We start from the raw sequence: 25790 nt of genomic DNA on the forward strand, positions 1-25790 counted from the left end.
TCTACCAAAACCATGTTTCCAATACAAATACTGAAGACAATATGGACAAAAGAAAGAGATTATGTATATTTTTATTAGAATAATGCATGTTGAAACTGCAAGCATATCTACCCCCAGAAATGTAGGTAGTATGCACCTTTACCTAGAGATTTCAGTTTTTTTCTTATTAAGAAAAAAGGCAAGAAAAGGGCCTCAGGAGAGCCAAATTTACACTAAGGTTTATACATATGATTTATAGGAGAGATCTTCATGTCCTCATTCAGAACAGTTACTCTTTAAGTATGTTTCTATAAATCTGATTTCTTATAAATTTACATACAATTTTGGTTTCTTATGTTTTAAGGTAATCAATAATGAAGGGGAAAATTAGTGCCATAGACAGGGATGCTGATAGAAAAAAGCAATGATGAAAACCTCAACAGGGAAGAGAAAGAACCATATAAAGCAAGGCAGTTAGGAACACTTCAAGGAGAATATACAGGCCTCAACAACTTGATAATCCCCTAAAGGGGTCTTACCTTTATTTATCATAAAGGACAGCAATAAATGTGAATATTAAAAAAGGTTAAATAAGCAGCAGGATCAGGAAGGGTAAAAAGGGAAAAAAAAAAGGTTAAATGATATGCTCTGTTTAAAAACAAACTTCTAATAGAAATTCAAATGAGAAAAAAACTAATACTCATGGACCTGACAACATGTATGGGTATGTTCCACTGGAAAGGTCAGGAGGTAGTCTACTTGAAGGGCCTTCAGTTCAGTCAGTTCAGTCACTCAGTCATGTCCGACTCCCTGCGACCCCATGGACTGCAGCACGCCAGGCCTCCCTGTCCATCACCAACTCCTGGAGCTTACTCAAACTCATGTCCATGGGGTCGGTGATGCCATCCAACTATCTCATCCTCTGTCATCCCCCTTCTCCTTCTGCCTTCAATCTTTCCCAGCATCAGGGTCTTTTCCAATGAGGTAGCCAAAGTATCGGAGTTTCAGCTTCAGCATCAGTCCTTCCAATGAATATTCAGGACTGATTTCCTTTAGGATTGAAAGGCCTTAGTAAAATACTTTTCCTTCCTTGGTCCATTAATCACAGCTAAAGTTCTGGTTCTTAGGCTCAAATTTAATTTCATCAGCCCACCAAGACTGGAATCATGTCTTAAGGGTAGAAAAACACTGGGACTTTCCTGGTGGTCCAGCAGTTAAGAACCTGTCTTCCATACAAGGGGACATCAGTTTGGTCCCTGGTCAGGGAACTAAGGTCCCAGCAACTAAGTCCATGAGCCACAACTACTGAGTTGAACCCTCTAGAGCCCATGCTCCAGAAGAGAAGCCCGTGCTCCAGAGAAGCCTGTGGGCCACAGACTTAGTGCGGTCAAATTAAAAAGGCGGGGGAGGTGCAGAACAACACTGATTATTGAGGCTGACTTATAATGCTAGAATGCCAATTTATTAACATCCAGTGAGAAGCATAATTGTTATTAGCACTAGAAAAAAGTCTATTCTGAAAGGCAAGCCCACTCTTTTATGATAGGCAGACTTATATGTAAAGCCATAGCCTTACCAGAAAATTCATTGGTAAGTATGGTACCAAAAAAAGGAGAATTAGAAAAACAAAATTATTTCATAGCTTAAGTACTTTTCAGCCTTTTCTTGGAGCATTAGCATTCTAAGGAGGTATCTCAGAAGCTCTTTGTTTTTTGCTGTTTCATGTGCTTGAAATCTATTTAAGATCTCTTTTCGAGGGAAAAAAATTTCCACTGTTAAAAAGTAAAAACAGAGTGGTCTTACAGACAGTAAAAAAGTATACTCTGAAAACCCCCATCTCCTGGACAAGACTTAGGTGAACAAAACCAACATTTACTCTGTGATTTTCTATTCTGCACTTTTGTTGATCAAGCCTCCTTCCTATTAACATACTCTTTGTGGAGAAGACAATCCAGTCAATCAATTAATAGTCTAATCTTACAAGACTAGAAACCATTCTCTCCAACATCTTTGTGTATCTTTATTATGACCTATTAAATACTGCTTTTATTTTATCCTGAGGTTAAATCTTATTTTTAGTTTATAGGTAATATTTTAATATAATACTAAGTATTAATACTGGTATATAAAGTATTTTATAATGTTTTAGAATGGTTAAATTTAGATAATTCTTTGGTGTTTTTTTTTTTAAAGTAAAACTTGAAAGTTTGACTATTCAGTAAGACTCCATCCTTGAGGCTGCATTCAGTTGAGATGTTGTATGGAGTTGAACAGTGTTGCCTAAAATTCATGTCTGCCCCAGAACCTCAGAATGTGATCTCGTTTGGAAATAAGGTCTTTGTAGACACAATTGATTGGGGTGGGCCCTAAGTCCAATGACTCGGTGTCGTTAGATACACAGGAAGAAGGCCTTGTGAAGACAGAAGCAGAGACCAGAGGAGTACTACCAAAAGCCAAGGAGTGCCAGGGATTGCTGGCAATCATGAACTAGAAGGGACGTGGAAGAATGAAGGGAAGAGCATGATTGCTGACACCTTGGTTTCAGACTTCTAGCCTTCCGAAATGTGAGACTAAGTTTTAGCTGTGTTGTCACCCAGGTTGCAGTAATTTTGTATTGGCAGCCCTTAAAAATGAATACAGATGTTAACGCAAGCTGAATTGCTTCTTTTAAAAGAAACATTTATGGAACATCAATGTTTTAAAAAGCTTAAATTCAAGTGATCTGTTGTTACCAATAGGGAACAAGGACAGAAGCCTTCAAGTTTCAAGTGTTATACTCTTTCCACTATACCATATTCTCCTATCCATCCATCCATTCAATAGTTACCATATGCTTACAGTGTGCCAACTATCGATACCTTCTCTCACAGTGACCTCATTTAGTCTCATTCAATAGTTTGTGAAAGTCCTTCATGTCAATGCATACATCCCTATATCAGGTATTTTTTAATAACTGTATGTATAGTGTTTCACTGATTGCATGCAGAAGATTTTAAGCAATATCAGTGAGAATTTAAATTACTTCCAACTATAAAACAGCATCATAAATACTGAGATGAACATAATTATGTGTGCTCAGTTAATCAGTCGTACCTAACTCTGACTCCATGGACTATAGCACACCAGGTTCCTCTGTCCACAGGATTTTCTTTAGGCAAGAATACTGGAGTGGGTTGCCATTTCCTTCTCCAGGGGATTGTCCCAACCCAGGGATCCAACCCCCATCTCTTGTATCTCCTATATTGTCAGGCAGATTCTTCACCACTAATGCCACAGGGGAAGCCCAAATGTTGTGACACACGGACAGTAGCCTGCCAGCCTCCTCTGTCCAAGGAATTCTCCAGGCAAGAATACTGGAGTGGGTTGCCATTTCCTTCTACAGGGATTTTAAAATATTATTAAAAAATACTTCCATTCAGTTCAGCTCAGTCACTCAGTCATGTCCAACTCTTTGCGACCCCATGAATTGCAGCACGCCAGGCCTCCCTGTCCGTCACCAACTCCCGGAGTTCACTCAAACTCACGTCCATCGAGTCAGTGATGCCATCCAGCCATCTCATCCTCTGTCGTCCCCTTCTCCTCCTGCCTCCAATCCCTCCCAGCATCAGAGTCTTTTCCAATGAGTCAACTCTTCGCATGAGGTGGCCAAAGTATTGGAGTTTCAGCTTTAGCATCATTCCTTCCAAAGAACACCCAGGGCTGATCTCCTTTAGAATGGACTGGTTGGATCTCCTTGCAGTCCAAAGGACACTCAAGAGTCTTCTCCAACACCACAGTTCAAAAGCATCAATTCTTCGGCGCTCAGCTTTCTTCACAGTCCAACTTTCACATCCATACATGACCACTGGAAAAACCATAGCCTTGACTAGATGGACCTTTGTTGGCAAAGTAATAATGTCTCTGTTTTTCAATATGCTATCTAGGTTGGTCATAACTTTCCTTCCAAGGAGTAAGCATCTTTTAATTTTATGGCTGCAGTCACCATCTGCAGTGATTCTGGAGCCCAAAAAAGTCTGACACTGTTTCCACTGTTTCCCCATCTATTTTCCATGAAGTGATGGGACCAGATGCCATGATCTTCATTTTCTGAATGTTGAGTTTTAAGCCAACTTTTTCACTCTCCTCTTTCACTTTCATCAAGAGGCTTTTGAGTTCCTCTTCACTTTCTGCCATAAGGGTGGTGTCATCTGCATATCTGAGGTTATTGATATTTCCCCGGCAATCTTGATTCCAGCTTGTGCTTCTTCCAGCCCAGCGTTTCTCATGATGTACTCTGCATGTAAGTTAAATAAGCAGGGTGACAATATACAGCCTTGATGAACTCCGATGAACATAATCGTACATACATCTAATACCCTTGTCTGCATTTAAGGGAAAATCTCAGCATGGCTTCTAAGTCTAAGGGTAGTATGCACATTTTACTTAGTGATATGCATTGCCAAACTGTCCTCCACAAAGATTGTACCAATTGACATTTGTATCAACAGTGAGAAGCAAGTCCACTTCTCTCACCCACACTTGGTATTTTCATTTATGCCAATATTACAGGTGACCAATAATATCATTTTTGTTGTTTTTAGTCGTTAAGTCATTTTTGACTCTTTTTCGACCCACAGACTGTAGACCACCAGTCCTCTGTCTATAGGATTTCCCAGGTTCCTCTGTCCACAGGATTTCCAAGGCAAGAATACTGGAATGGGTTGCCATTTTCTTCTCCAGGGGATCTTCCCAACCCAGGGATCAAATCCACATCTCCTGTTCTGCAGGCAGATTCTTTACCACTCAGACACCAGGGAATGATATCACAGCTGTGCTTATTTGTATTTTGTGATTAGTTAAAGAGTTATTAAAGGATACAGTCTGACTTTCTGAACTTGCTGGTTCCACTGGTTCAAGTTACTTAAATTCTTGGTGCTTCAGTTTTCTCAATGGTAAAGCAAGGACAACATTAGCAGCTGGGAGAATTAACTGGGTTGCTGCTGCTAAGTCTGCTGCTAAGTCGCTTCAGTTGTGTCCGACTCTGTGCGACCCCATAGACGGCAGCCCACCAGGCTCCCCCATCCCTGGGATTCTCCAGGCAAGAACACTAGAGTGGGTTGCCATTTCCTTCTCCAATGCATGAAAGTGAAAAGTGAAAGTGAAGTCACTCAGTCGTGCCTGACTCTTAGTGACCCCATGGACTGCAGCCTACCAGGCTCCTCCGTCCATGGGATTTTCCAGGCAAGAGTACTGGAGTGGGTTGCTATTGCCTTCTCCGTTAACTGGGTTAATACCTATTAAATACTTACAACCATATATAGTTCACAATGTTATTATTATAGTTCATATGTCATCTAATCCTTTCTTTGTATAGAAATTTCCTTTATATTCTTTTATGATGGAGGGTTCCTCTCTCTTATTAATTCATAAGAATTCTAGATCTTATCCCTTATCTGTCAGGTAGTTGGTAAATACTTGGGTCAGTATGTCATTTGTTTGTCTGCTTTATTTGATTTTTCTTCCTTTTATCTTTTTTGTTCCATTCCCCTAGAGAAATTTTATTTCATAATGTGTATATAGGCAGGTATATCAATCTTACCCTTATGGCTTTAAGATTTATGTGGATAAGAAAGCACTTTTTCACAAAAGAGTATTTTAGTTTACTGGTAAAGTGAAAGGCAGCTAACATTTTTATTTTTATTTTTCAGATGGAGAAATTTCTAGAAGGCTTCAGAGGTAATTTCTTGGTTAGAGTCTCATTAATTTAATATTCAGTGTGGGCAATACTGATAGATGGGGAAACCTATTATAATCTTTTCTCTTTAAAGTAAAAAATGAACACATCTCAATTAGTGATTTGGGACATTGCTGAAAACATTTCCTACACATATAGCTTCTCCACAAAGACTGATTACAAGTTTCCTGTTACAGACTCTCTATCAATCATAAATATTTCCTCCATAAACAAATGGGTGTCTATATCCTATGGAATTATATATATTGATTTTACATACTATGAAGAGATTTTTTTTACTGATATCCTAGATACAAAGAATCACAACATGGAAAGACAGGCTCTTAACTGAGAGTCTCGACTTTCACTCATTGGCAAACGCCAAATTAGAAACAAAACATTCTTACTGTATTTAATTTGCTCCATTTTCCTATCGAGGGAATTAATTTTTCAAAGGAAATTTCATTACGTTTACCTAGGTATGCCCCATCACTCTAGTTCTTCTCAGCTCTGTGCTAATTACCATCCAGATTTTGCATCTTTGTGGATTTTCTTGCATGCTTTCTTTCAGATAATTAATATGATTTAAATCTAACTGTATTTCATGTAACACCTATGGCGCCACACAGACCACCAACTCAATGTGATGCCATCATTACTTTTGGTGTGATCCAACTGCTCATTTTTTAGCCCATGTTGACAACTAACTAGAATTTATTTTCATTTTCTTAAAATAATATTAACCATTCTAGTGAAAATCAGATATTAGCTTCCCACCTACTGAATATGAACTTTGTAATTCTAATCTATTAAAAAGGTAACACAATAAGAGCATTCAAGTTTATCTGGCTTAATTTGTGCTTCACATACCCCTGTGATTGTTGTTCATTCTTCATTATTTGGTGCACACTTTACATACATTCTGGTTTACATTATAAACAAACAACAAAAAACAGAATTACCGCCACTTAAAAGAAATTCCCAAAGCAGAAACTCATCCATTTTAAATAAACACGGATTGTGCAACTACTGGTATGTAGCACTCAACTGAACATCACCCAACACAGACCAAGTCAGTCTGAAGTTAAAAATCTACCTGGGGAGGAAAAAAAAAATACTAGTAATCAACTGTTCTCTTTATCTGGACAACACAGCCTTCAAACGGTTACTAGAAATCCTTTGCTTTACTCAGATAACTCAATAAATAGAAACAATGTCTATAGTATTCCAAATTTCTCAAAAGGACATTAAGAACACCCCACCCCAGCAGTATTTCTCATTATACACTCCCTGCTTCTTACACAACTATCATAATGTCCATAAAGTGCCCCAAGTATGCTCTATCCACTTCCTAAATGAGACGTGCACATTTCTATTTCTTTTGCTAAGGGGACATGACCCCCGCTTCCAATCCTCGCCTCCTCATCTTGACCACTCACTCAAGATCTACCTACCTCAAATGTCATTTCTTCCGCGAAAGGCTAGCCATCTCCAGTAACTGTTTTCCAGCTTTCTTTGGCAAAAAGTGCACTATTTGTTAGCAGTGGGATTATTTATGCGATGAAGATTTTAAAGAAAACAGAGTATTTTACAAATTAGCTTACATAAGAAGTAATTTGCCAACACTCCTACTCAGGTCAAACATGTTAATAAGCCAACGGGATGTCAGGTGACCTGGGTTTTAGTTCCAAGCCTTGACTACTTTGTGATGTGATCTTGGGTAAGCCGCTTAATTTCTCTGGATTGCAGGTTCAACATCTGTAAAATGAGGGGGCTGGACTATATGATCCCCAGGGTGTGTTACAGTGCAAAAATGGAAAGAAAGAAACACATCTTAAATTCACTTTATTAACAGAGGAAATCAAACTATCAGCACAGACTGATAATCTTTTCTATTTACAAAGCTGATAAAGAGTATTCTGAAACTGACCCTAAAATGCTTAGTTGGGTTTTCAGGTCAATAAACATAGCACTTTAAGTTTAACTATCAATTTCTCTTCACTTTACTGATATATCTTTCATCCTTAGGTCTCAAAAATTGCCATAAAATTTCTTGTTTCTTTGCAATTCATGATATAATTCATCCCAGTCTGGTGTTTTATCAATTTAACAGTTCTAATTGCCTTATTATCTGCTCTGGTGCAATAGTAAAGCCTTTGAACATTTCATTTACCTTACCAACAAGAAAATCCCGTATCTCAGCCTTAAGGATATTACCTCCACCTCTTGGATGAGCAGAGGCATGAAGAACTTAAGCTCCCTGGAAAGCCAATATAATCTATCACTATTTAACTGTTTGTCAATGTTTATGTCTGTCTCAACTCACATTTAATGGGGCTTTTTATTGTTATTTTCCACTATAAAATTTTGAAGACACCTAAATGTCACTAATTCCCTTCTAAGTTTAGCACGTCTATTGTAGTCTTGCTTACCTGGGAGTCACAGAAACATGATGCAAATGCTTGGGTTGTGGAGTTAGGCAGACCAACTCCAAATCTGAGTCTGACCTTTGCTATTTACATGACCTTAAGCAAGATACTTGCCTCTCTGAGCCTGCTTCTCCACATAAAATAGGAAGACTGACGACGCTCTAACATTGTAGTGAATATAAAATATGTACTAATGCTGCACACATAACAAGTAATCAGTAACCGTTACTCATGTCCTTCCCATACCAAGCATTCCCACTTGGCTGTGATTCTGCTTATTTAGCTGGCCAGTGTGAATAGATTTTAGTCACCAGATACTTTTATCAGAGAGTTTCCACACGGCTGGTTGTAACCCATTAGTCAGGACTGTAACCCTTGACTCCTGAAATCAATTCAGGGGTTGTGGTCAACACTGTTTTAATGGAAGAGAACAGAACTAGAAACATCAGAGTATATCATAAGTAGTAAAAAAAATTAAGTTATTTCATTTAACTTTTGTTTCAGTTTTATAAATACGTATGTGTATGTATCTACTGTGTTATGCAAAAATAATCTATTTCTTATTCTGGGTTAGATCAAAAAAGTTTGAAATATACTGTTCTATAGAAAAGGTCAGTTATCTTTAGTTGGATCACTTCCCTTCCCTGCCCATCTTACTTAGGGAACATACTACTAAGACCAGCATTTCAGTAGCTCAAAGTCAGGAAGCCAACCAACACTATTCCTCTACAGAAACAGCTATATATACATATATTCTTCAGGTTACCTACATTCTTAATAACAATAAGAGGCTGAAATGATACCCTTAGAAATACTTAGTGAAGTAGCTCAGTTGTGTCCAACTCTTTTCGACCCCATGGACTGTAGCCTACCAGGCTTCTCTGTTCGTGGGATTTTCCAGGCAATAGTACTGGAGTGGATTGCCCTTTCCTTCTCCAGGGGATCTTCCAGACCCAGGGATCAAACCCAGGTCTCCCACATTGTAGACAGATGCTTTACCGTCTGAGCCACCAGGGAAGTCCTTAGTTCAGTTCAGTTCAGTCGCTCAGTTGTGTCCGACTCTTTGCGACCCCATGAACTGCAGCACGCCAGGCCTCCCTGTCCATCACCAACTCCCGGAGTTCACTCAAACTCACGTCCATTGAGTTGGTGATGCCATCTAGCCATCTCATCCTCTGTCGTCCCCTTCTCCTCCTGCCCCCAATCCCTCCCAGCATCAGAGTCTTTTCCTATGAGTCAACTCTTTGCATGAGGTGGCCAAAGTACTGCAGTTTCAGCTTTAGCATCATTCCTTCCAAAGAACACCCAGGGCTGATCTCCTTTAGAATGGACTGGTTGGATCTCCTTGCAGTCCAAGGGACTCTCAAGAGTCCTCTCCAACACCACAGTTCAAAAGCATCAATTCTTCGGCACTCAGCTTTCTTCACAGTCCAACTCTCACATCCATACACAACCACTGGAAAAACCATAGCCTTGACTAGATGGACCTTTGTTGGCCAAGTAATGTCTCTGCTTTTCAATATGCTATCTAGGTTGATCATAACTTTCCTTCCAAGGAGTAAGCATCTTTTAATTTTATGGCTGCAATCACCATCTGTAGTGATTTGGGAGCCCAAAAAAATAAAGTCTGACACTGTTTCCACTGTTTCCCCATCTATTTGCCATGAAGTGATGGGACCAGATGCCATGATCTTCATTTTCTGAATGTTGAGCTTTAAGCCAACTTTTTCACTCTCTACTTTTACTTTCATCAAGAGGCTTTTGAGTTCCTCTTCACTTTCTGCCATAAGGGTGGTGTCATCTGCATATCTGAGGTTATTGGTATCTCTCCTGGCAATCTTGATTCCAGCCTGTGTTTCTTCCAGTCCAGCGTTTCTCATGATGTACTCTGCATAGAAGTTAAATAAACAGGGTAACAACGTACAGCCTTGACGTACTCCTTTTCCTATTTGGAACCAGTCTGTTGTTCCATGTCCAGTTCTACCTGTTGCTTCCTGACCTGCATATAACTACTCATCAAATCCGCATCTCATATTTCTCTTCTTTTGAAACACAGTAGCCAAGTAAAAGGCTCCCTGGGGGCCATAAAAAAAAAAAAAAAACTAAAGAAATTTACAACCAGAAACTCAGGTTATCCAAATAAGAATTCAAAACTAAAAGCTAAAATGTATTCCATAACCACAACCCCTTCAGTAAATTACATTAATCTTTTTTCAGAAGAATATTTATCATTTAAAGCAGATCCAATTTATTATTTTTTTTCTTGTCAATTTCTTAAACATTTTTATTGGAGTATAGTTTATTTACAATACTGTGTTAGTTTCAGGTGTACAGCAAAGTGAATCATTCATACATATAAATATATCCACTATGCTTTTTTAAAAGATTCTTTTCCCATATAGACCATTACAAAGTACTGAGTTCTGTGTGCTATACAGCAGGTTCTTATTAGTTATCTACCTTATATATAGTAGTTTGTATTCATGAGTCCCAATTTATCCCTCTCCCTTCATAAACTCGGGTAACTCTTAAGTTTGTTCTCTATATCTGTGACTCTACTTGTTTTGTAAGTTCATCTGTAACTTTCTGTTTAGATTGCTATCCTATGACATCTGTCTCTCTGTGTCTGACTTACTTCACTCAGTATGACAATCTCTAGGTCCATTCATGCTGCTGCAAATGTCATTATTTTGTTCCTTTTTATGGCTGAGTAATACTCCATTGTATGTACATACCACAACTTCTTTATCTATTCCTCTGTTGATGAACATTTAGGTTGCATCCATGTGTTGGTTATTCTAAAGTGAAGAAGTGAAGTCACTCAGTCGTACCCAACTCTTTGTGACCCCATGGACTGCAGCCTACCAGGCTCCTCTGTCCATGGGATTTTCCAGGCAAGGGTAGTGGAGTGGGTTGCTATTTCCTTCTCCAGAGATCCTTCTGACCCAGGGATCGAACCCGGGTCTCCCGCATTGTAGGCAGACGCTTTACCGTGTGAGCCACCAGGAAAGTCGGTTATTATAAACAGTGCTGCAATGAACACTGGGGTGCATGTATCTTTTTGAATTATGTCCAGGTATATGCCCAGGAGTGGGATTGCTGGGTTATATGGTAGTTCTATTTTTAGTCTTTTAAGGAACCCCTGTACTGAAATCTATAGTGGCTGGACCAATCTACATTCCCACCAACAGTGTAGAAGGGTTCCCTTTTCTACACACCTATTTATTGTTTGTAGATTTGTGATGATGGCCATTTTGACTGGGTTCATTGTAGTTTTGATTTGCATTTTGATTTGCATTTCTCTGATATTTAGTAATGCTGAGCATCTTTTCTTGTCCTTTTTGGCTATCTGTATGTCTTCTTTGGAGAAATGTCTATTTAAATCTTCTGCCCATTTTTTGATTGGGTTATTTGTTGACACTGAACTGCATGAGCTGTGTATTTTGGAGATTAATCCCTGTTGGTTGCATCATATTTTCTCCTATTCTGAGGGTTGTCTTTTTGTTTTGTTTATGGTTTCCTTTACTGTGCAAAAGCTTCTAAGTTTAATTAGAACCCATCTGTTTATTTTTGTTATTTTCATTATTCTAGGAGGTGGATTGAAAAAGATCTTGCTGCAATTTATGCTAAAGAGTTTTCTGCCTATGTTTTCCTCTGAGAGCTTTACATTTGTAAAGCTGTCTGATCTTACATTTTAGGTCTTTAATCCATTTTTAGTTTATTTTTGTGTCTGGTGTTAGGGAGTATCCTAATTTCATTCTTTTACAAATAGCTGTTCAGTTTTCCCAGAACTGTGCTTATAAAAGGGACTATTTTTTCTCCACTGCACACTCTTGCTTCCTTTGTTCAGGTGGCCATAGGTGCATGAATTTACCTCTGGGCTTTCTACTCTGTTCCACCTATTTACAGTTCTGTTTCTATGCCAGAACCATACTGTTTTGATTACTGTAGCTTTGCTCCTTGGAAGAAAAGCTATGACAAACCTAGACAACATATTAAAAAGCAAAGCTATCACTTTGCCGACAAAGGTCCATGTAGTCAAAGCTATGGTTTTTCCCAGTAGGCATGTACGGATGTGAGAGCTGGACCATAAAGAAGGCTGAGTGCCAAAGAATTGATGCTTTCAAACTGTGGTGCTGGAGAAGACTCTTGAAAGACCCTTGGACAGCAAGGAGATCAAACCAGTCAATCCTAAAGGAGATCAACCCTGAATACTCATTGGAAGGACTGATGCTGAAGCTCCAATACTTTCACCACCTGATGCAAAGAGCCAACACACAGGAAAAGATCCTGATGCTTGGAAAGACTGAAGGCAGGAAGAGAAGGGGGCAATAGAGGATGAGATGGTTAGATGGCATCACTGACTATATGGACAAGAGTTTGAGCAGACTTTGGGAGATAGTGAAGGACAGGGAAGTCTGGCATGCTGCAGTCCATGGGGTCACAAACGATGGAATACAACCGAGTGACTGAACAACAACAACACAGCTCTGTAGTATAGTTAAAGCAGATCCAATTTAAATGGGAGTTAGGGGAAAGGTGTTAGGGAAAGCTTTCTCAAGATAGTGATATCAAAATTAGGATTTGAGAGATGAATAAGAATTAGTAAAGAAGAGATCAAGAGTATGGCAGGAGTAGCAAGCAGGGTGGCAGCATTTTAAGTACCAAGAAGAGCACAAAAGATTCTAAAGTGAGAGAGAATATGGAAAGTTAGTTAGAGAATTAAATACGGCTGATTCACTGAGTGTGGAAAAGTAGCAAAGGATTAAATAAGAAAGTAAGGGCCTAAAACATAATATTATAAAGTCATATTAAAGAATTTGGATTTTTCCTAAATGTATTTGACACACATACCAGGTGAGTGACCAAGTCAATCATATTTATCTTTTAAGAGGATCACTATGAAAAAAAAAGATCACTATGACTGCAATATGGATAATGTAACAGAGAGGGGCAAGGCTAGGGGGCAAGGCAGAGAAGGGAAGTGTGGTCTTAATTCAGGAGAAAGATGGTTGTGGTCAAGGGTGGTAGCTGCAGGAATGAAGAGACGTGGATAAAAACTGACAATTATTTTAGCCATGGTGAATGATGGATGTGAGAAGATAAGGGAACAGGAGAAGCCAAAGGTAAGTGGGCAGACGGTGGTGTGGCAGAGCCAGGGCCTGAGATAATGAGACCAGGAGGAAGAATGTGGGAGAGAGAAAATACAGAATTAGAACCTTTTGGATCATGTTATATTGGAGGAGCCTATGTGACATTAAAGTGAAAACATCCAGAGGTATCAGACCTCGAGTTCAAGAGGAAGACATATACGAGGGAATCAGGAACATACTGATGTAACTGGGGTCATAAGAGTGCAGGAGGCTGCTCATTGGAGTGTTTACAAAGTGAGATGGGAAATGAGCTCCAGGAAGAGTCCCAGAGAACATTTGAGAGAGGGTAGGCTACACTATTGGAGAAGGCAATGGCACCCCACTCCAGTACTCTTGCCTGGAGAATCCCATGGACAGAGGAGCCTGGTAGGCTGCAGTCCATGGGGTTGTGAAGAGTCGGACAGGACTGAGCGACTTCACTTTCCCTTTTCACTTTCATGCATTGGAGAAGGAAATGGCAACCCACTCCAGTGTTCTTGCCTGGAGAATCCCAGGGACGGGGGAGCCTGGTGGGCTGCCGTCTATGGGGTCACACAGAGTCGGACACGACTGAAGCGACTTAGCAGCAGCAGCAGCAGCAGCAGGCTACACTAATGCAAGATGACGTACATCTGCTTTTGTTAAAACTGGTATAACTGATATATAACATCATATAACATCTAGTGTACAACATGATTCAACACTTATGCATATAGCAAAATGAAAAAGAAAAAAGATCACCACAATACCTGTCATCATAGAGAGTTACAAAATATTTTTCCTGTGACGAGAAATTTTACATCTGTCTTATTCACCATTATACCCCTAAGTATCTGTCATATATTAGTGGCTCAATCAATTTTTTACATAAATAGGAAAAGAAGAAAAAACAAAAATAAGACTAAGGAGGAGTAAAGAGGTAAAAGGTAGACTACTGCAGTATCACTGCAGCCAGGGAAAGAAAATAGGATAGAAAGCTTTTCAAGGAGGGGGAAGGGCTCCTGTCAATGGCTGCTAGTAAGTCAAGATAAATTCTATTAGATATTATGAGTGACCTTTGTTTTACTGTTGATGAATTCTTTTGGCAAGTCTGGCTCATAGGGAGGGAAATGAGATAAAGACCTTTTTTTGCTGTTGATTTTTTAAGATATTAGTAGTTTCACCATGTTTGCATAGCTGTTGGGAATAAACTGATGAAGAGATTAAAGAAAGAGACACACACAGAGCGCGAGGACGGGCTCTGGTGCAGAGAGAGAGTGGCGGCTTCAACAGAGGCTCAGATCCCTGATTCTGCGAGAAAGCAGTGAGCAGGGGCAGGGTGCAGACGCATGCAAACCTGGAGGCTGGATGGTGCTGCGGACACATACAAAGAGTATGTGATTCTGCCATTAGCCAGGGAAGACTTCAGGAAAGAAGCAATGATTCAGAAGAGACCTAGGGTAGAAGGGAAGTTAGAGGGAGGGAAGATATATATATATATATATATATAGTTACAACTGATTTGCAATGTTGTGTGCCAGAAACCAGCACAACATTTAAAGCAATTATCCTCCAATTAATAAAAACAGAAAAGACCTAAACATGGAGGACTAAATATTATTCAAAGCAGTATGCTGGGGAACGCTCTAGTCAGATGAAACTGCATATTTAGAAAAGGGAGAAGGGAGACTTCATATTAAATAATTAATATATTTACCAATCCCAAAAACAAAGAGTAGGGAAATTAGCTTGAGCCTGAATTTAGCCCTTGCCTAAACTTCATTTCCTCCTCAGGCTGCTGCTGATATAGTTTGGGGAATACTTTCTGCCCCGAAAGGCTGCTCTAGCTATCCCAATCAGAGGGCTCTCTGACAACCAAGGATGAGAATATGTGAAGAGCTGAGCACTGATTCATCAGCCTGTCATTCAGCTATGAACCAAACACTTCTTGAGTAACTACTAAGTTCAAGGCACCATCTTGGATTCTGGAGACTGCAAAGAGAATAAAGCATGTCTTGTATAGCTTAGTCCCTTTGTGGATAGAATAAGTGAAATGTTATCTGAGGCCCAGAGCCCAAAGCAAGTATTTACTCCTTTCTACCCCTTACTCCCTGATTTTCTGTTGTCTTATGCCTCTTCCATCTCTCACTGATTCCTTCCCTTCTTCTGCCAACCTCTCTAGTCATAAAATTAAAGTGTAAAAAAATTTTACTATTTTTCCCCTATATGTCACTGGTCTCCAAAATATTAATACAGAAGACATTTGTGGACTTAACATTTGAGGGCTTAACTCTCAGTGGTGGTGGTAGATTAGTCGCTAAGTCATGTCCAACTCTCATGGACTGAGGCCCTTCAGGCTCCTGTCCATGGGATTTTTTCAGTAAATATCCTAAAATGTTCATGTAATATAGTTTTAATTTTGCGGAAATAGTTATAGTTTTCAGCTTTGTGGTGTTCAGGAACAAGTCATCAATACAGTGAACGAGTCTGACAACTGTCTGGAATCCAATCTCAATGTAGTGATTCTTTCGTCTATGTGTGATACAACTCTACTAAAAGAACTAACCACAAACAAAAATCCATTTCTTTGAGAAAAAGAGCCAGAAAATAAGTCAATTGCTAATGGTAGTGATAACAGTAGTAAAGGAATCTAAGAAAATTACTGCACTCACCAATATGGGGGATTTGAAAAGGTCTCAGAACATATTCCTCAAAAAAACATAAACTGTCCATTTCCATGCCATTTTCTAGCAACATGACAAACAATAGCCAAATTAATTGGCCTGAGATTTGCAATAACAGAGTTCTTAAAGATTTGATAATCAACTATAGAATTAAGGTACTTAACCACACCAGTGGACTCAAAAGACTGGCTAGAATTAAATATGGTGTGGATCAGTCAGACTGTCCCTCAACTACAAATCTAGACTTCTTTCCTCCATTATTTTGTCAACTATTCTCTTACTATCTCCTCAATACCCACATACTCTAAGTGCTCCAGCCATCACATTTTGTTCACTTCTGAAATACATTGATTCACACCTCCATGCTTTTGTACCTATTAGTTCTATCTAGAATGTGAATTCTACAAGATTTCACTCAAGTGTCACTTGTGATAAGCTTTCTCTAACCCTAGAGCAGTGGTTCTCAACAAGGACAATTTTATTCCCTACCTACCAGTAGAGCATTTGACAATCGTCTGGAGACAATTTTGGTTGTCGTGTGTGTGTGTGCGTGTGTGCGTGCATATGCATGCACACATGTGTGCGTTGGGGGTAAGGCTGGAGAGGGAAGGTGACATCTAGAGGGTAGAGGCCAGGTTTACTGCTAAACACCCTACAATATAAAGGAGAGCCTTCACCGAGTCCCCAAAAAGAATTAACCAGGCCAAAACGTCAAAAGTGCCAAGGTTTAAAAACTCTCCTAGAGGCAGCTTGTCATAACCTTGTCTGGATTCACAGAGCATTCTGACCTGACTCACATGACCTCTGTCTTTCTCTGACACCATGAGTTCCGAGAAAACACAAGGTATTATTCACCTTTCTATATCTAATGACCTCATACAGTCTCACCACTTTTATAAATTTGTCAAAGTAAAAACAAAAAGGTAGAGTCAGCACACTGGTGTTTCTCAACAGGTGCTCTCATCCTGGCTCTACTACCATTTTTGAGTTGTTTACCTTTGGGAAAATTATTTAAACTCTGTTTCTTCATCTGTAAAATGGGGCTCACTGCAATTACTTCACATATGGATTATGAGGCTTAAACAATAAAGACACATGAAACACTTAGCTAATGTATGTCATGCCGTGAAAGCTCAAAAAAAATCAACATTGCTGTTCCCACGTCCTTTTATGTTGGCAAAATAAGCAAAGGGAAGCTACAGGTAAGAGCAGGAGGTACGGAGAAGAAATTTTAGAAGCAGAAAACATTAGTATCCAGCAAGTCAATTTTAAAAATGATATATGACTGCCTTTCTGTTTTCAGCAATTCTCTCATCATTCATTGAGTTTAAGGCAGTACTTTGTATAATATTTATTTATAACTCAAAGCAATGCTATAATATTTATTTTTAATTAAAACTACTGACCTTGCTATTAAAATAAGTTTAAGTCACAAACTTAGTTTATCCAAGCGTAGTTTATCTAACACTGTATCCTAAGTGAAATACTGCTCTAAAGCTAATAAAGATTTGACTTCGTTTTCAAACAACCTTGAAGCTGATTGCATGATGTAAGTAAATGCTGAAGAATGTATCAACTGGATTAAATAATGTTGTAATGTATGTAATTTGGATAAATTAAGACTTGACCAAAAATTGGGGGCTTTGATAATTCTTAAAAGTGAAAACTAAAGCATAGCTCCTAATTTGTGGTCTAGATGGTACTTTTTGTGTGACCACAGGAATGAACAATATATATACAAAATGCATTACTATGAAGCATGAAACATAAAGGGGCTTCCCTGGTAGCTCAGCTGGTAAAGAATCCGCCAGAAATGCAAGAGACCCTGGTTCAATTCCTCGATCAGGAAGTTCCCCTGAAGAAGCAGAGAAGCTCAGTAGGTTACAGTCCATTGGGTCGCAAAGATTGGACATGACGGAGCAACTAAGCCAGAAAAGGCAATGGCACCCCATTCCAGTACTCTTGCCTGGAAAATGCCATGGACAGAGGAGCCTGGTAGGCTGCAGTCCATGGGGTCGATAGGAGTCGGACACGACTGAGTGACTTCACTTTCACTTTTCACTTTCACTCATTGGGAAGGAACTGGCAACCCACTCCAGTGTTCTTGCCTGGAGAATCCAGAGGACGGTGGAGCCTGGTGGGCTGCCGTCTATGGGGTCGTTCAGAGTCGCAGCAGCAATGTACCAAAAGCTTAGAAAATGAATATAAAAGTGTTAGTCTTTCTTTAAAAAGCTAATGTCTATTAACAGCTTAAAAAAAAAAACACAGAGCACCGTAGGGGGTTAATACGTTGTTGTCTGAATCACTTTCATCAGTTTAAGTACCTATTAGTCCTTATTAGCAATGTGCTAGCAAGGTGCTATTGGTCTTTTAAAGTCTATTCTGCTTATTCTTAATCTCTTTGACCAGATAGCTTTTGGCAACAGTATTTGAAACATAAAGTTTAGATATGTATTTTCCTTTAGATTTTTTTAGATTTGTATTTGAAAAATGTTTTAGGGCTCTGCTCAAAATGTATTTAAATTGTCAGCACATCTGTATAACTAATCTGTTAGTATCTTACCATTTTCAACAAATATTAAAGAACTCTCCAAAATTTCTCTTAAGGGGAGAAATCAAGATGGTATTCTCACAAACCAAAGCAAGTCACATGGTCTCCTAAGTAAAAACATTAACGCAGAACTGAATATCAAAGTAATGTTCACAAAGTAAAACTGGACTATTTATTAAGCTTAGTTCTAGCATAACCAATAGTTATTCTTCAGATTTTCACAAATGTATTGTTTAAAAACTAAAATTCAAAGAATAAACAGAGAAACAACTTATGGTCAAAGTTCCCTAAACCTAGATTTAAGGATCAAACTTTGAATAAAACCTAACTTAAAATATTTTTTGCAACAGTTTAGAACAGAAAAAGCCATTCTAAGGAATTCACATTTGTGCAATGACCAAGTGGAGTGTAGTACTTGTAGAAAGCCTCCCAGTTCTAGCTCTACCAGTAATTAGCTGAATAATCCAGAGACAATTATCTCCTTGCTTGTTGTTTTTGCTGGGGGGAGGGGTAGCAGTGGGAAACTGGAAGATAAAGAATCCCTAAGGGGTGCTTCATCAACTTTACAATTTAGTGTTTCAAAAGGAAAAAGAGTTTCTCCTTTTAGGACTATAGTCAATGGTGAAATTAAATTGCTCAACTTACCTGTATGCCTCATCTGTCCTTATCTTGTTATTTCAACAATGTGGAAAGCACTTTCCTATAAACACTAAGCATATTTGGGCAGTTTCATTTATCCTGTTGGAGGAATTCAGAACAAGCCTCCCCAAATGTGTCACCTTGGCATATGGATTATTTTGACCTAAAAGGCAATAGAGATCCCACAGACTCAAGAGAAACTTCTGCCCCTTCCTAGACTACTAAGAATAATTTAAATTGAAGGTCTTTCAGAGTCAGAATTATTAGAAAAAATAAACTTTACTGAGTGACCCATTATATAGCAGGGCAAATTTCTAATCAAACATCTGCTCTTCTTATTGTCCTGTGAAATGTCTTTCCCCTCTTTGATGCCCTTTTCCACTCCTAGCTTAGGACAGCATATATACAGTTGACCCTTGAACAACCCAGCTTTGAATCACAAGTCACTTATACATGGATTTTCTTCAATAAATATACCTGTACTCACCAGCTCCACATCTAGATTCAAACAACTTTGGATTGTGTACTATGTCTACAATTCTTGGTTGGCAGAATCCACAGATGAGAAATGTGCAGATACTGAGACTTGAACATTCAAGGTCTTTGTTGTCTGCAGTAAGCCCAAGAACTAATCCTCTGCAGATACTGTGACAACTACATCATTTAACCCTTCTGTCTTTAAACCTCTTATGTATGTGGGTTTCCTTTATATATAAAATTTAATGTATTAATCTGTGTTATATCAATTTGATTACTAGACCAGTCAAAAACACCTTTGAAGAACAGAGGAAAAACTGTCCTTTCCAACACTTCTGACAAGAAAGTCAGGAGACCTCATGGGTTGGGTACCGCTCACTCCCACGGTGGAGTAGGAAGATTCTGGGACCTCTGACAAGAGCCAGCAAAAGGTGCAATTCTCACCATGACAGACATCCAAGTCTCTATCTGCAGTCAGGTGGAAGCAGAATGGTGGTAGGAGTCTTGTTCTTTCCCTTTCTAAATATAGATTAGCAGGAAAAAATATTTCTGGAACTAGCTCCTTCTGCCTTGCGACTCTTAGTTATTTGGTATGAGTACTCATGGATTTTGTTGATCCTTTGCCTCCCAGAAATGGCCACTGTTTCCTTGCTCTACATCTTAAGAGCTTGGCTTTGTGACTAGTGAACAAAAACAGTCTCTCTGGTCTCTGCCATCCAGAAGCTGTGCTTACTGGGGTACAGCTGGTGGCCACTTGAATAGACAAGCTTTCAGAAAATCTCTTTGTACTTGCTATGCCAGTTCTCAAGGGAGTTTGTCCCAGTCCATAAGGGGCATCTGCCATCTCAACCTCTGTAGCTTTCAATGAAGGACCTGAATTTTTGAGACTATCTTTGAAAGTGAACTTACTGAATCTTATAAGTGCTACAATTTTTTTTTTTTTGTACTCTCATATGGAACATCTCTTTCATCACTGGTTAAGCCATAATAAGGTTTATTGGTTTGAGTCACTATTGAGATTAAATTGACTATATTAGAAAGAAAAACATTTTCTTTTAGAGAGACCTCTTACCCTAAACAACTGTCTCACTGAAAGACAAAGCTAAGCAAATACAACGTAGTGTAACAGTAGCTTCAGGGGCTCCTTTAACAAAAGAGGTTATACTCCATATAATTCCTCCTTATGAGAGCCCAAAGAAGTAAATGCAACACTTGCTATTTTATAAGCAAGTGTAAGAACTGCAGTTCTGGAAGATGCAGACATATCTTTTTTAAAGGCCAACATCTTATAAGCTTGTTTTGTGTTCTGAGAACTTGGCTTGCTAACCATTAGGCTAAGGACTCTGAAATATGGCTGGACAGAAAGGTGGGATGAATTCCATTTGTAGCTAGGGTCCTACTAAACTGGTGCCAGCTCTCAGAGGAGTTACAACCTAGAATTACAACGGCTATTATGAGGGAAAACATGATGCTAAAGGATACATGCACACCAATGTTCACTGCAGCACTGTTTATAATAGCCAAGAAATGTCCATCAGATAGAGGAATGGATAAAGAAGATGTGGTTCATATATACAATAGAATATTACTCAGCCACTAAACAATGAAATCATGCCATTTACAGCAACATGAATGGACCTAGAGATTGCCACACTGAGTGAGGGAAGTCAGGGAAGGAGAGACATTGCATGACATCCCTTATGTGTGGAATCTAAAAAGAAACAATACAAATGAACTTATTTGCAAAACAGAAAGACACTCACAGACTTAGAGAACCAACTTGTGGTTGCGGGGATAGTTAGGCAGTTTAGGAAGGACACATACACAATGCTATATTTAAAATATATTTGCCTTTGAAATCTTGTATTATCACTTTGGTGAAATATATAATTAAGTATTGTTTCATAACAATCTGTGATCCTATTTAGTCAAATGCCCAAATCTTTTAGTACTTTTGACAAAGTTCCCAAAACCAAAGACTGAAGTCCTTTTGACCTCTTGTGAAACTTTGGGATTTTTCAGAGGGCCCCAAAACATTTCAAAGGATTTGCTCTTTCTTCTTATAAAAAGAGATATGCTATATTAATTAGGCTTATTTGGTATGTCAAATTACATGGCAAGCAATGTCAAATAAGTGATGCTAAAACCTTCTTAGATTAGATTTGTGTAGATCTATGTTATTAACCTAAGTGCTCCTGAAATAAATTCTTACAAATTAGATGTATCCTGGTATAACATTAACAGCTTTAATTCCAGTTATTATTCTAATATGTTCAATGTTATAGAAATAACCAAACTTCCTTGTCAATTCCATTATAATGAACTCATTGAATCTGTAAAAATAGACATTTAAATCATTTGTCATATACAACTATTGCTTTACTCTGATGCTTTACAAAATGCTTCACCTTCAAGGAAATTCATAGAAAAGATCCTGACAAATACTCTAGAATGAAGGATTTTTATAACTTTAGGATTCTTTATAACATGGAACTGGGTAAAATTTTCTAAAACTTTAATGGAAAACTGATTTATAAAGCTGCTAACCTAAGATGAAGATCAACAATAATTAGTTACAGGAGATTAAATGAACTAATAAGGATGATCATAATCTTTATGACTTCTCATGCTGGTTCTCTAACATTTTGTTTTCCAGATGTTAAAAAGCCTTTCCTCTTAAGCTCACTATGACTTACAGCCATTTGGTAACTTATGCCTTTGTAACAGAACTGAATCATTTCTTTCTTTCTCCCTATCTGATCCTTCCAGAATTTTGAAACTCTGAATATTCTTATTTTCATAGCACTATACTTACCTGCATAAATTCAAAAGGAATCTGATCTACTTATAACAGGATATAATTGGAAACGTTGGTCATATTGCCAAGGTTTTGGCTGGAATGTCATGTTTAAGAACGTACCTAGACTGACTCAAATAGTGACCAAACAGATTTAAGGAACTAAGACTGACTTTGAAAAGTTAAAGTGTAAAAAAAAAAGAAAAAAAGAAAGAAAAGTTAAAGTGTTAGTCACTCACTGTGTCCAACTCTGTGACCCCATGGATTGTAACCTGCAAGACTCCTCTGTCCATGGGATTCTCCAGGCAAGAATATTGGAGTGGGTTGCTGTGCCCTTCTCCAGGGCCTGAAATGAGACACAATTGTTTAACTGAACCGACTTATTGTCAGGACTAAGAGACTGAGTGAGGTGAAGTAACCTACCAACTCAACTTCTGGACTGTGAGACTTCTCAGAGAAGTTTCAAAGGTAGGACTGAAGGGGTTCGGAATGAGCCTCCCTAAAATGTGCCGCTTTGACACGTGGATTGTTTTGAGCTAAAAGGCAATGAAGAACCTGCGGATCAAGAGAAACTTCTGCCCCTCCCTTAACTACCAAGGAGAATTTAAATTGTGTGTCTTCCCCAGAATCTGAATTATCAGCAAAAATATATTCTATCTGAGTGACCCATCTATATGGCAGGGCAAACAACTAATTACCAAACATCTGTTCTTACTGTTCTTATTATTGTTCTATGAACTATACCCTTCTCCTTTGAAGGCCCTGGCTCCTTTCCATTCCTTAGCTTGGACTGACATGCTTACCTCATTTTTCTATTCTGTCTTTGAAATGCTCAGGTATGTGGGGTTCCTGTACATACCAAGTTAAATTGGATTTTCTCTTGTTAATTTGTCTCATGTCAATTTAATTACTAGACCAGCTGAAAGAATCTTTGAGGGTAGAGGAAAATTTTTCCTCCCAACAGTTTAATTCTTTCCATATCAAAAGAATATTAAACTGCATATTAACAAACCACTGTATTAAATCATCAGTGGAATTACAAATAGAACTCTTTGGAGGGCAACTTGCCAGTATCTCTCAAAATTTAAAACACATGAGCCACCTAAGCCAGTGAATGGCAGCAGAAGATCCCACCAGAAGATCCCACCCCAAAATAGGTCACTTTAACATAAGGATAATTTTGAGCTGAAGGCAACTGAGAAAAAGCAGACACAAGAAGCGTCATCTGCCCTCTCCCACGTACCTAAAAGCGGGACATAAATTTGTAATGGTGTCTCTCCTCTCTTCTCTACCACAAGACAGAAGTTACCACCAGATTAATCACTCTAGACCCTTACCAGCCCAGAGAAGAACCAGAGGAATCTACACAACAAACTTTACTGATTAGCCCTTACCATTCAATAGTTATCTCCCCAATATTTACCTTCTCATAATCTGCTAGAAACTCAAAGCTCCTTTCCCTTGTATTATCTTTTCTCTACAAATTTATTGTTCTTTTGTTAAGATGCTATATAAGGCCAAGTTCTAACCATCCTTTTGAATTACTCATTATTGAATATTTCTCTGTGTTTTTGTGTTAATAATTTGTTTTTTTCCTTGTTAATCTGTCTTTTGTCTAATTTATACAAGGTCCCAGCCAGAGTGTTTAGGAGCATACAGAAAAAAGTTTCTCTTTCCCTACACCAACAGTTCCACTTGTACGAATTTATTCTACAGATATATCTGCATGTTTGTAAAACTACACACATACAAGAAAACTCACTGAGGTATTTTTCACAATAAAATACTGGAAACAATATAGAAGTTCATCAATAGAAAAGCGAAATAGTGTTAGTTTGGCTCAGTTGTGTCCAATTTTGTGACCTCACAGACTGTAGCCCACCAGGTTCCTCTGTCCGAGGGATTTCCCAGGCAAGAATACTGGATTGGGCTGCCATTCTCTTCTCCAGGGGAATCTTCCCGACCCAGGCATCGAACCTGGGTCTCCAGCATTGCAGGCAGATTCTTTACCATCTGGGATACCAGGGAAAACTAATAGAAAACTGGGTTTTAAAAAAATGTGGTATGTCCATACAGAACACGCTTAAAATCAGCGTCTACAGAGAGGACTACTGTATGGTCAGGCCACTCAAGATGGCTGTTCTCTTGCTCGCTATACGTATCATGCTATGCTCAGCCAGCGCCTGCTTCATCTATATGCTACCCACAGGACTGATCTTCCTATCTAGCTGCCTAAGGCCCCAACTAGTGACTGTTCTTATCAAAGGGGCAGTGAGGAGTGTGCATCTCTGCCAGTTTCCCTGGTAACTGATAAGTCAACCTGACATCAATTCCCCCTATAACTGCCAAACCCCGCTCACTCCTCACAAAAACTGCCACCACATCCTGCCTGCCATCTGCCACACGTGGTAAGGTATCGCTCCAGGATCTTGCTTCAGACATGTTAGATTCCCTCTATCCAATAAACCACTGATATCTCTGTTGCTGACTCCAGGCTCTTTCTTTGGCCTTGAAACTGGGCAAGTATAGGCTTTGCAGGCCTGCAGAGCGGAGCCCAACAACTGTCATTTGTTTTTAAAGACATAAATGTAAATACTTAGGCAGATACTGAATATCTCTAGAAGGATACACACACACACAAATGAGTGATAACATCGGCTCCAAGAGGGAAAAGCTGGGTGCCTAACGGATAGGGGTGAAGACCTATATTTCACTGTGCATCTATCTTTAAGTACCTTTGGAATTTTGTGCCATGTCTATACTGAAAATAGTTCAAAAGACTGCTTAAATATATTAAAGAGAGATGAAGAATGAGATACTGTTTCTGTTTTCAAGGAACTTAAAATGCCACTGAGTAAATTCATTCATTTTATATTTACCAAGAGTCTTTTTTTTTTTTTTTGGTGTCAGGCCTCTGGGGAATAGATCCCTGCCTTCATGGAGCTTATATCCTAGATGAGATGAATGTAAAATATTATGATAGCTAGAAAGAGTCTAGTTCAAATAAAGCAATAATAAAAGGCAAGACTTCTGACAATTTCGATTTTCGGCGTGCTGAGATTCATGGGGTCGCAGAGTCGGACACGACTGAGCGACTGATCTGATCTGATTCAGAAATAAATAAAACAGTCTAAGTTCCCCTAAAACATGTTGCTGCTAAGTTGCTACTGCTAAGTCACGTCAGTAGTGTCCAACTCTGTGTGACCCCATAGACGGCAGCCCACCAGGCTCCACCGTCCCTGGGATTCTCCAGGCAAGAACACTGGAGTGGGTTGCCATTTCCTTCTCCAATGCATCAAAGTGAAAAGTAAAAGTGAAGTCGCTCAGTCGTGTCCGACCCTCAGCGACCCCATGGACTGCAGCCTTCCAGACTCCTCCGTCCATGGGATTTTCCAGGCAGGAGTACTGGA

The 25790-nt window shown here is 38.9% G+C and overlaps 1 protein-coding gene across 2 annotated transcripts in view; it reads right to left on the minus strand.

Annotated features, from left to right (window-relative positions):
* TBCA (tubulin folding cofactor A) overlaps positions 1 to 25790 on the minus strand; it is an 81102-nt gene that overhangs the window by 40993 nt on the left and 14319 nt on the right. The window lies entirely within an intron of this gene.

Source organism: Bos taurus, chromosome 10, assembly GCF_002263795.3.
Source record: "Bos taurus isolate L1 Dominette 01449 registration number 42190680 breed Hereford chromosome 10, ARS-UCD2.0, whole genome shotgun sequence".
In the NCBI taxonomy this organism is placed as follows: domain Eukaryota; kingdom Metazoa; phylum Chordata; class Mammalia; order Artiodactyla; family Bovidae; genus Bos; species Bos taurus.